The 20,732-nt window shown below is 48.2% G+C and overlaps 1 protein-coding gene across 4 annotated transcripts in view; it reads left to right on the plus strand.

Moving 5' to 3' along the window:
* SEZ6L (seizure related 6 homolog like) overlaps positions 1–20,732 on the plus strand; it is a 201,680-nt gene that overhangs the window by 140,898 nt on the left and 40,050 nt on the right. The gene's annotated exons all lie outside the window — the stretch shown is intronic.

Raw genomic sequence — 20,732 nt, forward strand, 5'->3', positions numbered from 1 at the left:
TCTGTGGTCCCCTCCCTTCTGCCCAGCTCAGCATCCTCTCCTCACAGCATGCATCCCTTACGGGTGGTTTTGCTTCACCGAGACTGACCCATGTCTCCCCTTGATGTCAGAGGCCTGGAAGAGGAAACAGGAAAATGGGAACCCTGCTTTCATCCCCTCCAGGCATCAAATATTCAATTAACCTTCATCTCAACATGGGATGGGGTTTTATTTCCACTACAAAGCACACGATGCAGCAGCCCATCCAGGAAACTGGAGCATTTAAGCAGAAATACTTCCCCAAAGCCAGGCCACCACCAGCATTAGCATCAGAAAAGGAACCCTTGCAGGGGGCACTTTCTTCTGATCATCTTGGCGACTCTAGATGTGAGTGTTGGCTAGGAGGGAGGACCCCTGGGTTCCCTCCTCTGTGCCCTGACAGTGATCCCTGAGCAACCCTGGACCTGTCACCCAGCCTCTCTGGGCTTCACACTCCTTCTCTGCAAAGGGACGGGTTGCCTTGAACAGAGAGGATGCAAATGCTGACTCCTGCAGGGTCAGGCAAGTATCATAAAATGGGAATTGGGGCTGTGTGAGATAATGTAGAGCTGGGGGAACTGTGGTGAAGTGGGAACTACATCCCCACCTAACATCATTTAAATTCAAATTTTTAAAAAATTTATTTTATTAAAGTATAGTTGATTTACAATGTTAGTTTCTGGCATACAGCAAAGTGATTCTGTTATATATACATATATATATATACACATATACATGTATATGTATGTATACATATATATATACATATGTATACATGCACATAGGGGTGCATGTATCTTTTCGAATTATAGTTTTGTCTGGATATATGCCCAGGAGTAGGATTGCTGGATCATATGGCAACTCTATTTTTAGTTTTTTTGAGGAACCTCCATACTGTTCTCCATAGTGGCTGCACCAATTTACATGTCCACTAATAGTGTAGGAGAGTTCCCTTTTCTCCACACCCTCTCCAGCGTTTGTTATTTGTAGATTTTTTAATGATGGCCATTCTGACCGGTGTGAGGTGGTAACTCATTGTAGTTTTTTTTTTTTAGTTTCTTTCTTTTTTTTTTTTTTTTTTTTTGGCTGCATTGGGTCTTTGTTGCCGCGCAAGGGCTTTCTCTAGTTGCAGTGAGCGGGGGCTACTCTTTGTTGCTGCGCACGGGCTTCTCGTTGTGGTGGCTTCCCTTGCTGTGGAGCACAGGCTCTAGGCACGCGGGCTTCAGTAGTTGTGGCACGTGGGCTCTGTAGCTGTGGCTCATGGGCTCTAGAGCGCAGGCTCACTAGTTGTGGCACACGAGCTTAGTTGCTCCGCGGCATGTGGGGTCTTCCCCGACCAGGGCTCGAACCCGTGTCCCCTGCATTGGCAGGCGGATTCTTAACCACTATGCCACCAGGGAAGTCCCTCATTGTACTTTTGATTTGCGTTTCTCTAACATAAATTCAATTTGTTAAAATAATGCCCCCTCCCCTCCAAAAAGTATCTGCTGGTCAGATTCAGACTTGAGGGACCACAAGTCTATATCCTTTCTCGTGGAGGTGATAAAGCAAGCCATTTTCATCATTGAGTACTCACTGTTTGCAAGGTTCTTTCCAAGCGTTAATTAATTTGCTCCTCAGAATTACCCTAGAAGGAAGATGCAGCTATCATATTCAACTTATTTCCACCTGCCTTCTTACCTCTTACTTGGATGTCCAAGAGGCATCTCCAACAACGTGTCCCCAAACTTAAACCCTTGATTCTCTTTCTCCAAACCTATTTCGCCTCATCTTCCCATCTCAGAAAGGAGTCACCCATCCTGCCTGCTGCTCAGACCCAAAAGATGTGGAGTTATTCTAGAGCAGGAGAACACTGGTCAGGGTTCCACAACGGCTTTTCTTGACAAGTGGGGTGGGGAGCAACTTGCTGATTTGCAACATTTGCCAATTTCCATGGTGTAAATACTCCCACTGTGACCAATATCAAGCAACCAGCACAAAGCCAACAGGGTCACCAAATGCCTGGACATTTAACAGTCAGCCCATATGGCCCGGGAGGAGCCACCGGCTCCAGCACACTCCCTGTGAACAGGATTCTTCTCTTTCTCCTACACCTGTACCCAGGGCCTCAGTACATCCCGTTGATTCTACTCAAGACTTAAATCTGCCTGGAGTTGAAGCATCTCTGACACCCCCACTGCCACCACCACCGTGGTCTAAACCTCTGCTGTCTCGTCCTCACTTGTCTCCCTGCTCCTGCTTTTGTCCCACTGGGGGCTGTTTTTAACCCAGCACCCTGAGTGATCACATCATGCTCTGCCTCAAACCCTGCAATAGCTCCTCATTCTATTCAGAGTAAAAGCTGAAGTTCTTACAAAAGCCCTATGTGATCTGACCCTGGTTACGGCTCCTGCTTCACTTTTTTCCACTCTCCTCCTTGGTCTCTCCTTTTGGCCACACTGGTCTCCTTGCTGTTCTGTAAACATACCTCAGGGCCTTTGCACTGGCTGTCTCCTACCACCACCCCCCGACCCCGCCCTGGAATGCTCTGCCCTGAATATCCATATAGCTCATTCCCTAGCTTCCTGCAGGTCTCCGCTCCCATATTGCCTCCTCTGAGATGTCCCTCAACACCCTTATCTAAATTAGCAGGGGGCTTCCCTGGTGGTGCAGTGGTTAAGAATCTGCCTTCCAATGCAGGGGACACAGGTTCGAGCCCTGGGCCGGGAAGATCCCACATGCCGCGGAGCAACTAAGCCTGTGTGCAACAACTACTGAGCCTGTGCTCGAGAGCGCCACAACTACTGAATCCCGCGTGCCACCACTACTGAAGCCCGTGCGCCTAGAGCCCATGCTCTGCAACAAGAGGAGCCACCGCAATGAGAAGCCCGTGCACCGCAACGAAGAGTAGCCCCCACAAGCCGGCAAGCAGCAACGAAGACCCAACGCAGCCAAATAAATAAATAAATAAAGTAGCAGGACGTGGAGAAAAAGCTTTCCTGAGAAAGCAGCTTTTCTAAGTGGGCGGTTCTCAACCAGGGATGATTTTGCACCGCCCCCCCGCCCCCGGGACACTTAGCAATGTCTGGAGGCATTTCTGGTTGTCATAACTGGTGTGTGTTGGGAGGGGGCAGATGCTACTGGCCTCTAGTGGGGAGAGGCCAGGGATGCTGCTGAACACCCTGCAGTGCACAGGGCAGCTCTGCCCCCACCGAAGAGTTAGCGGCCCCCAAATGCCAACAGTGCTACAGCAGGGAAACCCTGATCTATGCTGAGCTGAGACCAAAGGACAGAGAGAAGATGAGCCAAGATGGAGGGAACAGTGTTCCAGCCAAAAGGAACAGCACGTGCTAAGGTCCAGAAGCAGGAAAGCGTGACTCTTGTTATTTGTCTGTAATATGGAATATATGCTGAGCATTTAACGCATCCCAGGCGTTCACATCCCAGGCACCTTCGCAACAAGCACATGCAGTGGGTCCTCCTATTATCTCCATTTTACAGAGGAGTAAACTGACGCTTACAGAGTAGAACAGTGACTGTGATCACGTGGCTGGGATTCCAGCTCTGCTTGCCCTGCCTCCAGGGTCTCTGTTCTTCACCGGCTCATGAGAGGAGCTAGAGGAAGCCCTGTGTGTCTGGAGCTCAGAGATACAGGAGGCGTGGCATCAACAAGGAAGCAGTGGGATCAGGCAGGGCCTTGAAGGCCACATCAGGGAGTCTGGACTTGCCCAAACTCGGCAGCAGGGGAAGGGGTTTAGGAGCTCGCAGGGTTAAGCCTTTGCAGAAGGGAGCTGAAGGCTTCGGTCCCAGCCCGAGGCTCCCCGGCAAACCCTGGCTCATGCTTGGCAGAGCGGCATCTGGACCCGGCACCCCCTTCCTCCCACTGAGCGAGTGAAAATAGCGTCTCACCAGCGAAGAATGCATGAGGCCCAGGAGCTGCTGGGTTTAATTTATCTTGCTCGGTTTCCGCTGACAGTTTTAGTAAACCAATTTGGGTTTGATAGTAAAAATAATTCCGTCCTCGGGGCCCCTCACGTGGCCTAAGTGTTTGCAGTTGTTATTTATCACATCGGCGAAGGGGAAGGAGTTTGCACTGCTGACCGAGCTGGATAGGTGGCCCATAGTAGGTGCTGGAATGTTTGCTGAGTCATGAGGATATCAGCCAGAGTGTGCCAGGCGAGAGGGGACTTTTCTCCCCCTCATCCACTGAGCAGGTCTGTGGTGTTGTGGGTGTTAGGATAACAGTTCTAATTAGCCATCATTTATGAAAGACCTACTGTGTTCTAGGCCCTGAGCTGCATCGTTTATACCCATGAGCAATAATGAACATGAACATTATTACGTAGAGATAATAATTACCTAAATTAGCACTAATGTGAGTAGAGATAATTACAGAGGGGTAATTACCCAAATTTAGAGATAATGTATGCAAAGCTCATCACGTGGGGTCTGGCACCTAGTTGGCACTTCGTAAATGAAGACTACAATTGCCAGGAATCCTCGTGAGGCAGCTGTTATCATCACCGCTTTATGGATTTGGAAATGACAGCACAGAAAAGTGAATCAGCTTCCTCAGGTCACACAGCTAATGAAGGACAGAGCCAGGGTTTGTGCACACACTGTAACGTCTACTTTCATTGATTTGAACAGCCTTTGGGGGCACCAGCTATATGTCTCAGTGATGAAGCAGGAAGGCTCCCAGGCCTCCAGCAACTCAAAGGTCAGGAAGGGAAGTAGGGCCATAAACAACCCGGCGAGATGCAGGCAAAGTGCTGTGGCTGAAGGAGTGGGGGGCGGGGGCAGTATGGGGCACTGGATTTATCTCTGCGCATTGTGGAAATGTCACAGAGAGGGTGACATCCAAGCAGGATTCTGAAGAGTGTCCATTGGTCAAACTGTAATGGGGGAATGGCATTCCCCGAGGGGCCCTTGTGAGCAAAGGACTCAAGCAGTGTTATAGTGACCAATAAGCACCCAGTGGATGCCCTGAATTGCAGCATTAATTAGAACCCTCTGCCTTGTGTTGTCAGTATTACAGATAAGAAGGGGTGGGTGCATAAGGTGAGTCAGGAGCCCCCAGGCTAAACCTCCTTCACACCCCAAATGCCTAGTCCCTAATCCACCGTGTACCTCCCAGCTCCATCAGGAATCTGCTGCTTACCTTAAAATGCAACCGAGCCTGAATCTTTTACATCCTTAGGGATTTCTTAAATCTCTCTTCTCTCTTACTCTTGCTCTCTCAAAGTGTAAAACATAGAAAGGAGAGTAAAAGAACTAAGGAATGGTTGGAGAAGACATTCTAGAATGGAAGAGCTGGGAGAGGCCCAGAGAGGGGAGGTAACTTGCCCAGCATCACACAGCAAGTCAGAGTTAGGACCTGAAAGACAGCTTGAGTGTGGCCACAAGAACCAAGCCCAGGGGCCAACCTTGAAGATGCCACATGCCAGAAGAGACACGAAGGTTCTAGAGTCAAAAAAGTGTTGCCTTTAAAGCCTGACTGTACTTCTTACTGGCTCTGCGGCCTCAGGCAGATGACTGAAGGTGGTGATCCCTGCCTCACAATGGGATGTTTTGTTTACTTTATCCCCAGGACCTGGCATACAGTAAGTGCTCAATAAATATTTGTTGAATGAAAGAGAGAGAGAGATGGTGAGTGTGTATGTTAATTAAACAACACGTAAAGTTCTTAGGAAGGTTTCTGGCATAAAATAGGCAAATAATCATCCCTACTATATGCCAGATTTTCGGCTAAACATTTGGCAGGAATTATTACATGAATGATAATGACAGTTATCATCAGCATCAAAATCATTGTCTAAATTCATTGAGCACTTACTGTTTGCCAGTCACTAAGTGCTTTCCCCATGTAAAGTCATTTAACTATCACCAAGAAACCTATGTGATAACATTATGATTACCCCCATTTCACAGATGGGAAAACAGGCTCAGAGAGGTGAAGTCACTTGCTCAAGGTCACACAGCTAGAAAGAGGCCAAGTCAGGATTTGAACACAGATCTCTGAGGCCAAAGCCGGTGTTATAACCACCCAATAAATGATAATGAGGTGCTCCACAAGGGAGAAATCCCTTGCCCCATCTTACAGAAGAAATTGAGGCTCAGAGAGGTGCCCTCCTCCCATTTCCTGGACACCTACATATGTTTCTGGAAGAACAAAATTTCAGCCAAGCTCCAGCTTGCCTTTCTTAGCTCCACTGTGGGGCACAGCCCCAAATATCTCCCTGTTTATGGGCCCCAACACAGTCCTCCAACCAGGAAATAAAGGAACCTAATAACAAACCCCAGTAACCATATGATTGATAGCTGTGGAGTATTTCTCTTCAGCTGCTGCCAGCCTGTTCTGTGCTAAGTTAACTCCAAGCCCTAAAAATTAAGTGCCTGTCCGGAGGCACTTCCGTCCATCAAACAGGGATATAGCTGCTTTGGGTGGAAAGAACTCAGCTCAAGAGCCAGACAAGAAGGGAGAGTCAAGACTTGAGGGCAGCCCCACAGGAGCACAGATATCCAGACACCAACAGAAGTCATGGGAGAAATGGCCACAATAGAAATGAAAGCTTTCCAGTCCATTAGTGGAGGGAGAAGGGACTTCCCAAGAGCCAAACATTCTAAGGAATCTGAGAGCCATTCTAGGGAATCTGAGAAGGAACAGCACAGTTCATAGAGCCCAAATTCCATCCTGTTGCAGATGAGGAAACTGTGACCCAGAGATGGGAAAAGACTGTCCCAAGACCATTCTATCAGTCAGCTATGGCCGTGTAACAAACTACCCCAAACTCAGTTGTATTATTTCTCATGAGTCTACAGACCAGCAAGGTGGTTATTCTGGTCTGAGGTGGCTCACTCCTGTGTCTTTGGGCAGCTGCGGGTTAGGTAGGTGGCTCCGTGAATCGTGGCTGGCCTTTCTTACATGTTTGGGGTGGGTTGGCTGTCAGACAGTCTAAGCAGCCCTAGCCTGGGATGGCTCACCTCTGCTCCACGTGTCTCTCATTCTCCAACAGTTAGCTCGAGCTCCTTCCTATGGCGACTGGCCAGGGTTCCACAACCATGAGCAGAAGCATTCAAGGCCTCTTGAGTGAGCCTAGGCTAGGAATTTTCTCAGCATCATCTGCCATATCCTATGGCGAGTCACAAAGCAAGGGCCAGACCAGATTCAAGGGGAGGAGAAAGACTCCACCTCTTGGTGGCACATGCTTGGAAGCCTCCCTGCAAAGGGTATGGACACAGAGGGGCAGAGCTTTGAAACCATTTTCACACTCAAGCTACCTCAGCCAAAGAGGAATAAGGGTTAGAACTCGGGTCTCCTGGTCCTAGTCCGAAGCTCCAAATGACATCCCTGTGCACAACTGACCCTAGGAGGTGGCCATAATTATCCCCATTTTACTGATGAGGAAACCAAGGCTCAGAGAAGTGAAGTAACTTACCTACAATCCCACAGCTAGGAAGTGAAGGAGACAAGATTCCTACCCAGGGCTTGGTGCCTGGCATAAAGAAAGCTCAGAAAATGTTTCTTTCTCTACCTGATGCTTCCTACTTGTGGGAGGGACTCTGGAAAGATCCTGAGTTTTTTTCAGGAAGAGGAAAAGGCTTTTTTTGCCAGTGGTAGGAAGTCTGGAGTTCAGGTCCTAACTCTTCTACTTATTGGCTGTATGACCTTGGATAAGTCACTTTACTTCTCTGAGCTTCAGTTTCCTATCTTTAAAAGGAGGATAATACTGTGGTACCCACCTCTTAGAGTTCCTGAGAAGGTAGAACTCTTGGCAAGGGCCTGATACCATGCACACACTCAATACTTTAATTGGCAGCTCTGATGATGAGGGTGATTAATTCCTTCCATGACGTGTGAACAAACTGAACTCCATTATACAACTACACAACACACACACACACACACACACACACACACACACACACACACACACACACACACACACACACACACACACACACACACGTTGCCCCTGACCATGGGGTTTTGGTTTGACCCTGAGAGATGAAGAGGCTTCGTCCTAAGGCACTCTCCAGGCACCCTACCTGACTGATTACTCTCCTTTCCCAATTTGCAAGGGATTGTTGTGGTCAGTGGTAACTTGGAAACACAAGCTCCAGGACAGGTCCTCCCCCAGCACATGCCCATTCTCTGCTCCTCAGCCATGCCACGCTCTTCCCAGCCTTGGTGTTTGCAGCTCTGGGAGGGGACCACCCCCTGTCTCGAGCCAGGCCCCTGCTTTGCTGGTGCACCCCTAGGAGCCCACGGCATTCGGATGCAATTAGATCCGACATCCTGGGAGCTGCGGCTGCTTGTCTGGTAACTACCTGACGTACAGTGGCCCCAGCACTTACTCTCCAGCAAGTGCTTAGTGAGGATCCACCACCGTGCGCCTGGTGTTGCGTTAGGTTGTCCAAGGCCTGGAGATAACAATAACTCACTGCGTGCCAAACTCTTCTGAGTGCGTCACCTCCATCAACTTACTTAATTCTGTAAACAACAGATGTGTTCACACGATGATGTTCCCCATGTCATAGCTGAGGACACAGATGCTCGGAGGGTTCAGTGGCTGCCAGGTTTGGACCTGGCTGTCTGACACTGAGCCCACGTACTGCATCACCTCCCAGCCCCGCCTCATGTAGTGGGACCACATCCTGACGGCAGCCAGCCTCCCTGGAGATTCTGAGCAGGCCAGTGACACGGTCGGACCTGTGGTTTAGACAGCACACCCTGGCAATAGGCGGAGGGTGGAGGGAGGTGTCAGGCAGCCAGGTGGCGGCAGAGGCCCTGAGCGTGGTCCTGTGATGTGTGGCCCCGCCTGGGGAACCCCTGCACGCGCATCTTGTGCCTCCGGGGAGAGCTCAGGTGAGTCCTCGAGGTTCCACACGGTTCGTTTTTTTCCTGGAGGACAGTTCCTACCACTCCCTGAGACTGCGCTCTGTCAAACAGTGTTTTGGCAGCTCAGACGAGCCACACCAGGCTGTACAAGGTGATGCCTTCAAGAATACGTGTCATGATGGGGATTCGGAGTGACAGGAAACACATATCCAGCAGCTGTCAGCTCCTGCTTGGCGACAGCTTGGAACATCTTCCTGCAGTGATGCAGAGTCCTGGGCCCACCTCCCTCTGCACACGTGTGTGTGTGTGTGTGTGTGTGTGTGTGTGTGTGTGTGTGTGCGCGCGCATACACTCACATATCACACACACACACCATACACATCACACACGCCACACATACCACACACACACCACTTACGTCATACACACCACACACAAACACACAACACAGATATCACACACCACGAACAGACCACACACACACCATGCACATGCGCACCACACATAGCACATACAAACCACACACACACACACCACACACACACAAACATAACAAATTCCAATCCACCCTTAATTAAGCACTAATTTAATTATGCTTTAATTATACTCTCTCAAGTTCAGCTCTTTCACCCTGACTTAGAGGTCCTAAAATGAAGAAGGCCTCTGGTCCCACCCACTAATTTTATAAATTTGGGGAAACTCATATCCAAAAAGAGAGATGTGGGCATCGCCACAGAGGAAAGTCAGGGAAGGGCCACCCTTGGGTCTGAGAAACCCAAGCTTCACCAGCCTGTGTCTGAATCCTTGAATTCCCAAATCCATCCCTTACCTACTGTCGAAGGAGGGGGTAGGGAGCATGGGGAGTCCAACCTTCTGAGCAGAAGGGAACTGTAGCCATTGTTAATATATATATATATATATATTTTTTTTTTTTTTACAATTCATGGATTCTGAGATTTTCATCTGGGGAAACTGAGGCCCAGGCTGGGCAAGCGACTTGTCCATAGTCACAGAGCAGAGAAGCGGTGGGGGGGTGGGGGAGGAGCCCTCAATGAGATCTCCTGATACCACACCTTCTCTCCCCTGAGCAGGCTGTATAGTTCATTGTAAATATGTTTTTTCAAAGACAAACAATGCTATGTCAATTGAATTCCTGGCACTAATTATGTTATTTGCAGCTTTCAAAAATATTGTCCCCATTTTACAGGTGAGGACATTGAGGATCAGAGAGGTTAAGTCACTTTCTCAAGGTCGCCCAGCCAGAAACCAGTACACTTAGGATTTGAACCCAGAGTCCATTCTCTTAGCACTGCCTCTCAAGATGGAGCAAAAACACCAGGGTGGTTGAGGACTGATTTCTTTCTGCTTTCACAGCAAAGCAGCTGAAAAGTGTTGTTGGGTTTGCCCCTGGTCTGCAGTGCTGGGTGTGAAATGTCTTATTGACCTTGCTGAAGCTTTGCCCACCACATTCTGAGATGGCTCAGTCCAGGGATGTGGCAGCTCAGCCCGTGAGGTGTTCCCGTAGGAAAGGCACATCTGGTGAGGGGGTCTCTCTCTTCTCTTTCTCTTTGGGGGAATTGGTCAAGGAGGGGGAAAAAGGTGGAGGAAAAGGAGGAAAGAAAGGCAGAACAGAGGTGGGGTCTCATCCACATTGAAGCTTCCAGGGCAGTGGCTTTCAGTCCTGGCAGCGGGCACAACCTCCTCGGGAATTTCAACAACACTGATGCACAGGACACCCCCCGCCCCCTGCCAGAGATGCTGAGGGTCCAGTTGGCCTGGGGTCCAGGCTGGACATCACTGGGAGTTTTTTTTTTTGTTTTTTGTTTTTTTTTTTTGGCTGTGTTGGGTCTTCATTGCTGCGCGTGGGCTTTCTCTAGTTGCGGAGAGCGGGGGCTACTCTTCCTTGCGGTGCGCGGGCTTCTCATTGCGGTGGCCTCTCTTGTTGCGGAGCACAGGCTCCAGACGCGCAGGCTCAGTAGTTGTGGCGCACAGGCTTAGTTGCTCCGCGGCATGTGGGATCTTCCCAGACCAGGGCTTGAACCCGTGTCCCCTGCATTGGCAGGCGGATTCTTAACCACTGTGCCACCAGGGAAGCCCCTCACTGGGAGTTTTTAAATCTCCCTAGAGATTCTTATGTGCAGCCAGGACTGGGTGAGGGCTGGGTCTGAGCCCGACACAGACAAGCGCTTGGGGAGTATCTGGAGGGGAAAGAAGGAAGAGAGGAAGGAAGGAAAAGACATAGGGAAGGACAGAGAGGAAATGAGAACACTGTTCATTTTTTACGCTTTAATGGGTCCTTTTGGGGAGCCAAAGCGATTGGTTTTCTCTATGCTCCTTGGAGGTGACATGGTTTCTTGTCCCGCCTGCCATTTTATCAAATTAAATTGAAACCAAATTAGCACTGGGCCAAAGGGCCCCTCAGCAATTCCACGGTGTGGAGGAGCACCTGGTGCTGGCTGTGTGGCTTCATGAAGGCACAGAGGCCTTGGGACCTGGGCCTTTCTGGCGTCAGTTTACTCGTCTGTGGAATGGGAATAGTACATTTTCTTGGACCACCTCACCATGTGGCTGAGGGGACGTGATGAGAAAATGAATACACAGGAATTCTAAACAGGTCTTTCTTTAAGGCCTTCAGAAAAAATATAAGTTTTATAAAAGTTTTGTTGCACTTACAACTGCATTTATGGCTTCTGCTTCTCTTCTGTCCCTTATTTAAACCCGGTGTATTTAATCACCAATTTCTGCTGTCCCGTGGAGGTCCTGCCTTGATTGCAAGATGGTGCTTTCTTGGGAAAGTCTTTGAATCCCTCAGTTTGCTCACCTGGAAAAAACAGATAAATTCACCATAATTCATCCGTGTAAATGACATTTATTTCACCTGTGCCAAGCCCTGCTGGGCTCCAGGGATACAGGGCATGTGCCTTCGGAGAGCTTGCAGCCCAACGTGGGAGCTGACATGGGCAGGTAGAGTCCTGTGGTTCCACTGGGGTCTTGCCTTCCAACTACATGGGTTTAGACTCTGGCTCTCCTGTATGACCAGCTGTTTGAGCTTCAGTGTGTTTCTTTACCTCTGGGTAGCTCAGTTTGCTTATCTGTGAAACAGGTGAGAATAGGAGTCCTTAAGAGTGTTTGTCTAAGGATAAAGTGAAATGGTCATCTGAAGTGCTGGGAACAGCTCCTGGCACTGAGGAAGCCTTATGAAAGCCTTGGCTAGTTATTATATGACCATAAATGCAGGAGGGTGTAAGGAGCACAGAAGGTCCTATAAAATGATGTCAAGCAGAGAGGAGAGGAGAGGAGAGGAGAGGAGAGGCATTCCAGATACAGGGGACCAGCCTGGCTAAGGCAGGTCTAGGGGCTACAAAGGATCTGGTATCCAAAGATGTTTGAGACAGCAGAGGTGGGCTGGGGCCCATCTGTGGAGCTCATGGAAGTCTTGGAAGGCTGAGAAACTGAGCTGTATTCTGTGGGCTAATTTTTGCTATTTCCACAGTCCAATTCTACTACCAGCTGCTTTTTTTTTCCCCCTTTAAATTGGCTTGCCTTTTTCTCTTGGCTTCCTGTAAACAAAATAATGTCCGTGAAATTAGAAGTTGGATGTGCTAACCATATATTTATATATTTTTCTAATTCGCATTTAAATAAATGCATAACCATTAGACATTTCCAAATTTGTTTGTCTACCTACAATCGTCTTATGAATACTACTCGGGAAAGACTTTTAAAGGCAAGATTTCTAAGCAAGGGTCAGATGTTTGTTGGGAGGGGAATAAAGCAAAGCAAGGTGCTCATCATTTCTTTCTACACCTTCTGTGGAATATTAACTGCAGCTCACCTACCACCTTCTCCCGCTTCCAGGGTCCTGGTTGGCTGGGGTAAGGATGGGAAGGCAGGGGCGCCCTGCAGAGGAATAGCAGCATATACCTTGCTTAGGCGCACACTGCCTTCTGCTGGCCAAGAGAAGATATGCTTGCTAATGTGTGTCAGATTCAAATTTGCCTTCCATCCTCACCTCTTTTGCTCTCTAGACCCTAGTGAAAGCCATAATGAGGGTCCCTCGGGCTGTTTTTATCCCCTTTGAAAAGGTAAAACATTCACATGATTCAAGACCCAAAGGTACAAAGGGTCTACTATGAAAGTCGTTTCCCACCCTTCCCCAGCAACCAGCCCCCTCCCTCAAGGCAAACGCTATACCAGTTTCTTAAGCATCCTTCCCAGACTCTTTTAAAATATTTCCAAAACCATAACAGAAATCTCATTCCACTAAAATAAAGCCACCCAGACTAAGCAACCAGTTTAATGCTGATTTTATCACATTCTCTGTCTTATGTGATTGGCAATAAAATGAAACAAATTGTTACCAAGAAATGTAAAATGTTCAGGAGACAAAAAATTTTATTGGAGTAAAATTGCTTTACAATATTGTGTTATTTTCTGCTGTACAATGAAGTGAATCAGATATATATATATATATATATATATATATATATACCCATATCCCCTCCCTCTTGGACCTCCCTCCCACCCCACCCCCCATCCCCCCCATCTAGGTCATCACGGAGCACTGAGCTGAGCTCCCTGTGCTATACAGCAGGTTCCCACTAGCTATCTATTTTACACATGGTAGTGTATTTATGTCAAACCTAATCTCCCAATTCGTCCCACCCTCCCCTTCCCCCCCGTATCCACATGTCCGTTCTCTGTGTCTGCGTCTCTATTCCTGACCTACAAATAGGTTCACCTGTACCATTTTTCTAGATTCCACATATATGTGTTAATATACAGTATTTGTTTTTCTCTTTCTGGCTTACTTCACTCTGTATGACAGACTCTAGGTCCGTCTACATCTCTGCAGATGACCCAGTTTCATTCCTTTTTATGGCTGAGTAATATTCCACTGTATATATGTACCACATCTTCTTTATTCATTCATCTATCGTTGGACATTTAGGTTGTTTCCATGTCCTGGCTATTGTATATAGTGCTGCAGTGAACAGTGGGGTACATGTGTCCTTTTGAATTATGGTTTTCTCAGGGTATATGCCCAGAAGTGGGATTACTGGGTGATATGGTAGTTCCATTTTTAGTTTTTTAAGGAAACTCCATACTGTTCTCCATAGTGGCTATATCAATTTACATTCCCACCAACAGTGCAAGAGGGTTCCCTTTTCTGCACACCCTCTCCAGCATTTATTGTTTGTAGAATTTTTTGATGATGGCCATTCTGACCGGTGTGAGGTGATACCTCATTGTAGTTTTGATTTGCATTTCTCTAATAATTAGTGATGTTGAGCATCTTTTCATGTGCCTCTTGGCCATCTGTATGTCTTCTTTGGTGAAATGCCTACTTAGATCTTCCACCCATTTTTTAATTGGGTTGTTTGTTTTTTTGATATTGAGCTCCATGAGCTGTTTGTATATTTTGGAGATTAATCCTTTGTCTGATGATTCATTTGCAAATATTTTCTCCCATTCTGAGGGTTGTCTTTTTGTCTTGTTTCTGGTTTCCTTTGCTGTGCAAAAGCTTTTAAGTTTAATTAGGTTCCATTTGTTTATTTTTGTTTTTATTTTCGTTACTCAAATGAACTTTAGCTATGACGTCATGAGAACAAAAGGCATGTCAGGATACAGGGTGGCAGTGAAACAGGGCTTCCTCATCCTGCAGGCTTTATTTGTAATTTTAAGTTTGCATTTTCTGAGGTAAGACTGAACCTGGGCACACTTTTTTTTTTTTTTATTGAAGTATAGTTGATTTACAATGTTGTATTAGTTTCAGGTGTACGGCAGATTGATTCAGTTGTATTTTTTTTTTTCAGATTCTTTTCCCTTTTAGGTTATTACAAAATATTGAGTATAGTTCCCTGTGTTATACAGTAGGTCCTTGTCTGGGTACACTTTTTGGACACATGTATATGTGGCTTTCATGGGACATCGTATGAAATAGTGGTTCCTATCTCAGGCTTTGGCTTGGCAGAGTTAGGTTTGAGTCCCGAATCTGATTCCTACGTGACCTTGGACAGGTGGCTTCTCCTGGCTGAGCCTCGGTTTCCTTATCTGTAACATGGGGATGGTTGTAAGTCTTAGCTTGTGGGCTTATTGTTGTTTGAGTGCTTAATACTCAGTAGGCAGTGTTGTTGTTCAAAAGCTAAATGAGGTCTTGGTAGACCTTTTGGCCCAAAACACCCATGGCACCGGTGTTTTTACAGCTCTGATACAGGGAAGAGTTGAAAGAGGAATTCAAAAGTGGAAGTGGTGGATGGCGTGCCCACAAATGCTTTCTCAGGCACTGGACGAGGCTCGGGATGTGCCTGGAGCAGGATCAGGGTAGGGGAGGGGAGGAAACTAGAACCCAGCTGGTCAAGGTCATGGGTTGACATTGAAGTGGCTTATCAGGCATGTAGGGGCCTCGTGTTATCAGGCTTGATTCTGTTGACCTGCATATCTAAGAAGAATGAAGGGTGTGGGCAACAGGGGTCCAGGAGGCAGGTGAGGCAGAAATCATTGGGGGCAGCTCCCATCACTTAGGCCTTTCAAATTAACCTTTGGGAGCAAGTCCTCAAAGCAGCCAGGGCCAGAGAAGTCCCGCTCCCAAGGCTGGTACAGGTAAGAATCCATTTGGGGTCAGGGTCCCAGGCAGAGACGGGGTCAGCCACAGTCCGCCTTGGGTGGGAGCTGAGGCTGAGACCCGGACAACCGCTCTGGGCTGCTGCTGATTCACCCAGCACACACTCAGTACTGTGCCAAGAGCTGGGGACACAGCTGTAAGCAGGCACACGTGCTCCCCAGCCCCAGGGAGCCTCTGGTCTCGTGCAGACATGCCAGGCCATTGGGGCACGAGTGCTGAGCTCCGTATGAGGGGTGAGCACAGAGGGGCTTCCAGTCCAGACTCAAGGTGGGGAGGGGGGAGCTCTATGCGTCAGCGAATCTTGAAAGACTGAGAGTAAAAGATGGGAGGTGTTACCCAGGTTTAGAGAGGGAAGGCTAAGGAAGGATACAGGGTCCAGGGAACAGCATGTCGAAAGCCCCAGAGGTGGGCAAGGGCCACCTTCTTTGGCGAGATTGACAAGTAATTCAGTCTGGCTGGAGGGTAAACTATTTGGGTTGGAATATTGGGTTGGGGAGATGAGGCTGTGAGGAGGGGAGGGGGTGAAAACATAGATACAGCCTTGACACTGGGATCAAAAACTTGTACTTTACCTAAGGTAAGGTGGCTTTTTTTTTAATTGAGATGAAATTCACATAACATGATGTGAACCGTTTTATCATATACAATTCAGCGGTATTTAGTGCATTCACAATGCTGTGTAACTACCATATTTTCATTATCCCCAAAACGAACCCATATCTATTAAGCAATCACACTCCATCCTCCTCACCTGTCTCCCTAGCCCTTGGCAATCACCAAGTTGCTTTGTGTTTCTATGGATTTACCTCTTCTAGATATTTCTTATAAATGGAATCACACAACATGTAGCCTTTTTTAAACTGTCTCTTTTGTAAGTCTCATCCATATCGTAGCGTGTGTCAGTACTTCATTCCTTTTCATGGCTGAGTAAGACTCCATGGTATGAATAGACCATGTTTGCTCATCTATTGAACTGTCAAGTGAAGGGTCCAGGTTTGTGTTTCGGAACGATTTCCCTGAGTGCTGATGGGAGAGGGATTGGGACCAGGGAAGGATGGAGGTAGTAAGCTGTGAGGTCCTGCCCCACAATCCAGCTTAAAGATGGAGAAAAGCCTATGGCAGAGACCAAGGAAAAAGGGGTGGCTTGTGGTGTAGGAGGAGACACAGAGGCTGAGGTCTTCTGGCAGGAGCTCAAGACCCTGTGCCCAAGGAAAGCCTTTCCCTCTGGCAGTTAAGAGGGGCTGGCACATGCAGGGGCTGGCCTTGGGGAGCTCTGTCTTCCCGTGGAATTCTCCCTGTGGGGGACCTGCTACACCCAGTTCCAGTCAGATCAAACCCACCTGCCTGCCGGAGCCACTCCATCTCCCACTAGTTCTGGAGTAAAACTGACACCCTGATTTCTTGGCACCTCCTCAGATTGTATCTGGCTGACATCTCTCTTCCGTCCTCGGCAGAAAACCCTGCTCTGCCCTTTGGCCAGTCACTCTGCCGTTAAGTCTCTGCATTTTCCTCTCAGCTGCTGAGGATGGCCCAGTGGCAGGGACCCTGGATGTACTCAGTATATCAAACACAGCTGGATGGGCCGGCAAAAACGCAGGCTCGTCTTTGGATTGGGAGGGAAAATGAATTATCAGCATTTGTATATATCATGGGAACCAGCCTCTCAAAAAGATGGATCCAGAAGGATACAGGAGAGAGTAACTTTATTCTTTCTCCCACTGCCCTTCCCGTACCTTCTCCATTTTTTTTTGCTTCTCAGGCTGAAAGCTTTGTTTTCGTGGGTCTTCTGGTCCTAAGAAGTGTAGTTCAGTCTGATAATCATACAGCTCTAAACATTATTCCTTTCAAAAGCTTGCGCCCCCCTCAGCAGGGCTTCTCGGGCTGGGAGTTCTGCAATGAGAAAGGGCCTTGTGCGCTGCTTCTTTCTCACAGGACAGTCTAATGTCACTGCACTGTTATATTATAGAAGATGTAGAATGCTGATTTTTTTTTTTTCCTCTCCCTTACGGGGCATGCTTGATACGGGCAGAGCCTGGATGCACTTGACCTTCCCCTCTGCTGGATTCCATTGCCCTTTCAGAGTGGGACCATTTTTAAGGGGATGCACAGTGGCTGCCTTCATCAGGGTTCACATCTAGACCTAGGAAACATCCCCATTCTTATCAGTGATGGGTAGCTCACTCCCAACAACCCCCTTTCTCCCTTTTCTCTGCCCCCAGGTAGGCAGGCAGCTCCAGGCTGATTTTTCTCATTACTCTTTTCTTGGTGAACATCAAATGCAGTCACTGTCAAGCCACCAAGAGTTTCTTTGAAGCCCTCTTCACCAGATGAGGGTGATACACCTTCTCCCCTCCCTATGGTTCCCCTCCCACAGTGACCTGCCCCTTAAGGCAGCCTTTCCTGCAAGCCTCTTTGATGGCCCAATGAATTCCTTGCCTTCATTAAGCTAGAAGTGGGTGAAGGTCTCAGATTGAAAGAGCTGCATAGACGGTGGTAGCAGGTGCCATTGGTGTCTTATCCAAGCCCTGTAGCCCTTGCCACTGTGTACTCATGATGGCTTCCTACTGCAACCCTCTTCACCTGAAGGCTTTCTCTGGTACCACATGGGCAAGTCAGAAGTGCTGGAGATTTAGTACCCCTAGTAGCAGCCCTCAGCCAATGAGGGATGGGAGCTGGAAGATAAATACCCCAGCTCCCTCTCCCCCAAGGTATGTTCTGCACCATCTCTCACAGCTCCTGCAGGATTGAGCCCACTGCCCACAGTGGAACTTGCCCATCTATGCACCATGTTTTGGCTCATTCCCTTCCTTCTGTGTCACTTCCCCACCGCTGCTGCCTGGGGTGGCCTCCCAGATAAGCCAGACTCCAAGAGACACTCACATTTTTGATCAGGCTCAGCTTCTGGAGAACCCAGTCTTTTTTTTTTTTTTTTTATAAATTTATTTATTTATTTTTGGCTACATTGGGTCTTCATTCCTGTGTGCGGGCTTTCTCTAGTTGCGGCGAGCAGGGGCTACTCTTCTTGCAGCGCGCGGGCTTCTCGTTGCAGTGGCTTCTCTTGTTGTGGAGCACGGGCTTTAGGCGCACAGGCTTCAGTAGTTGTGGCACGTGTGCTCTAAAGCGCAGGCTCGGTAGTTGTGGTGCACGGGCTTAGTTGCTCCGCGGCATGTGGGATCTTCCCAGACCAGGGCTCGAACCCGTGTCCCCTGCATTGGCAAGCGGATTCTTAACCACTGAGCCACCAGGGAAGTCCCGAGAACCCAGTCTTAAACAACGGCCATGTCTATCCCTTTAGAAAGTAGGAATGCTTAGTCCCTGTTGGCTTATTCTTAGCTTAGGGGACTTTGAAATTCCAGGATGACAGGAGAAGTTGCATTTAATAGTTTGTTGCACACAGTTTACAAAATGCATTCACATAAATAAGGGTTTCTCCGCCTTAGCACTGTTGACATTTTGGACCAGATAATTGTGGTCCAGATTCTTTATTGTGGGAGGCGGCTATCTTGTGCATTGTAGGATGTTTAACAGTCTCCCTGACATGGACTCACCAGTGGCATACCTCCCCCGCCCCCACTGGGACAACCATGTCTCTAGACATGGCCAACTGTCTCCAAGGGGCAAAACCACCTCTAGCTGAGAATCACAGACATAAGCCATCTCATGTCATTTGGTGTAAATGGCAATCCAAAAAGAGAATGATGGTGATGGTGATGGTGGTGGTGATGGTGACAGTGATAGTGATGATGATGGTGGTGGTGACGGTGGTGATGCATGTAGTAACATTACAACATGACATAACATTCAAGTGACTTGACCAGACTTGCTCAGGTGCTATCAGTGAACCTAGAGTCTGATCCCAGATCTTCTGCCTGCCTTACCTCACTCTGAAAGCCCATGACATAGACTGGAAATATTAAGCCCTGTTCACAGACAAGGAACTTCAGAGAAAACACATGCCCTCCATGAAAGTGTCAAACCAAGAATGAAACCAGAGCTTTCTGATTTCCAAGGCTGTGTGCTCTTTCCAGAGCCCTGCTCCTTCCTGTTTTAGAAAGAACAGAGAGTTGTGCTAGGGTTTTCAGATGAAAGCTGTTTGCGCCCTTGAAGATGCTTCTACTGCATTGAGATCATTGAAATGAATGATAGAATAAAGCCACGTTGTGCTCTGTCTGCAACCCACTGTTACCAGCAGATCGACTGTGAAGTTGGCTTATGGAATAAATATCTGCCGTCTACCACGTTCACACTAGCCTAATCCAGCACTTCATGAGCTATTGATGTTTTCATGGTACTTAGAGTTAAGAGGCTCTTCCATAGTTCAAAAACTGACATCAACCCTACTGTTTCTGTTGTCATATAGGGTCTCCAGCAGACTCTTTCATAGCATAGCATTTATTGAGCACCTACTGTGTGCAAGAGAAGGTGGCGACTCCAGAATGTCAATGTAATAGGGGTTTAGAGGCTGTCGCCTGGTTGTAAACTGGCAGGGAGTAGGCGGAGTCTCGGAGCTTAGTCTGGAAGTCCTGTGTGCAAAGCAAGCGCACAGCTTTTGTTAGGAGAGGATGTTTGGGGGTGGTACCGGGGAAGCTGATGGAGGTTATGGGGGCAATTAGAATCTCCCCAAGCCACCTGTTGGGACAACTTGACATGATATGGTGGATAAAATATGTCCCCTGCCCTCTGGAAACAGACCTTCAGCAGTGTGCCTTGTGTTTCTGTTGCTTTGTTCTTACTACTTGAAGCACCAACAACATGGGTGGTTTCCACATCTCCTCCCTGCTCCTGGAGTGGCAGCAAACACTGCTCTTGGGCAGTGGATGAAGCGGGGGGTGTGGGGGGTGTGGGAGGGGGTTGTGGTTCTGCATCAGTTCCTGGAACGCCTCTCCTCTGGCAGTGAATTGCTCAGTCAGGATGCTCCTGTTTAAAATCCTTTACTGTCTCCCATCCCCAGCAAGATGACATCCAGGTGACCTAAACTTGTCTCTCTAAACCCTTCATGGTCTGACTCCTGCTTCCATGTCTATACCCAAAGCCAGGCACACTGACCACCAGGGAAGTTCCTTCAGGAGTTGTGACCCCTCTCCCTTCTTCCCTCTGCCTCAGGCACTGCCCTCTCCCCCCACCTCCTGTTTATCTGCCTAGTGGTCCCCTTCTCTTTCTTGAGGATCACCTCCTCCAGGGAGGCCTCTCTGATGCCCCCCATCTGAGTTAGACACACTTCTCTGCACCTACCTTGACTGTAACTCCTACCACAATCCCTGGCTTTCT

This window comes from Balaenoptera physalus (genome assembly GCF_965194825.1).
Source record: "Balaenoptera physalus genome assembly, chromosome: 12".
NCBI classification, from domain to species: Eukaryota; Metazoa; Chordata; class Mammalia; order Artiodactyla; family Balaenopteridae; genus Balaenoptera; species Balaenoptera physalus.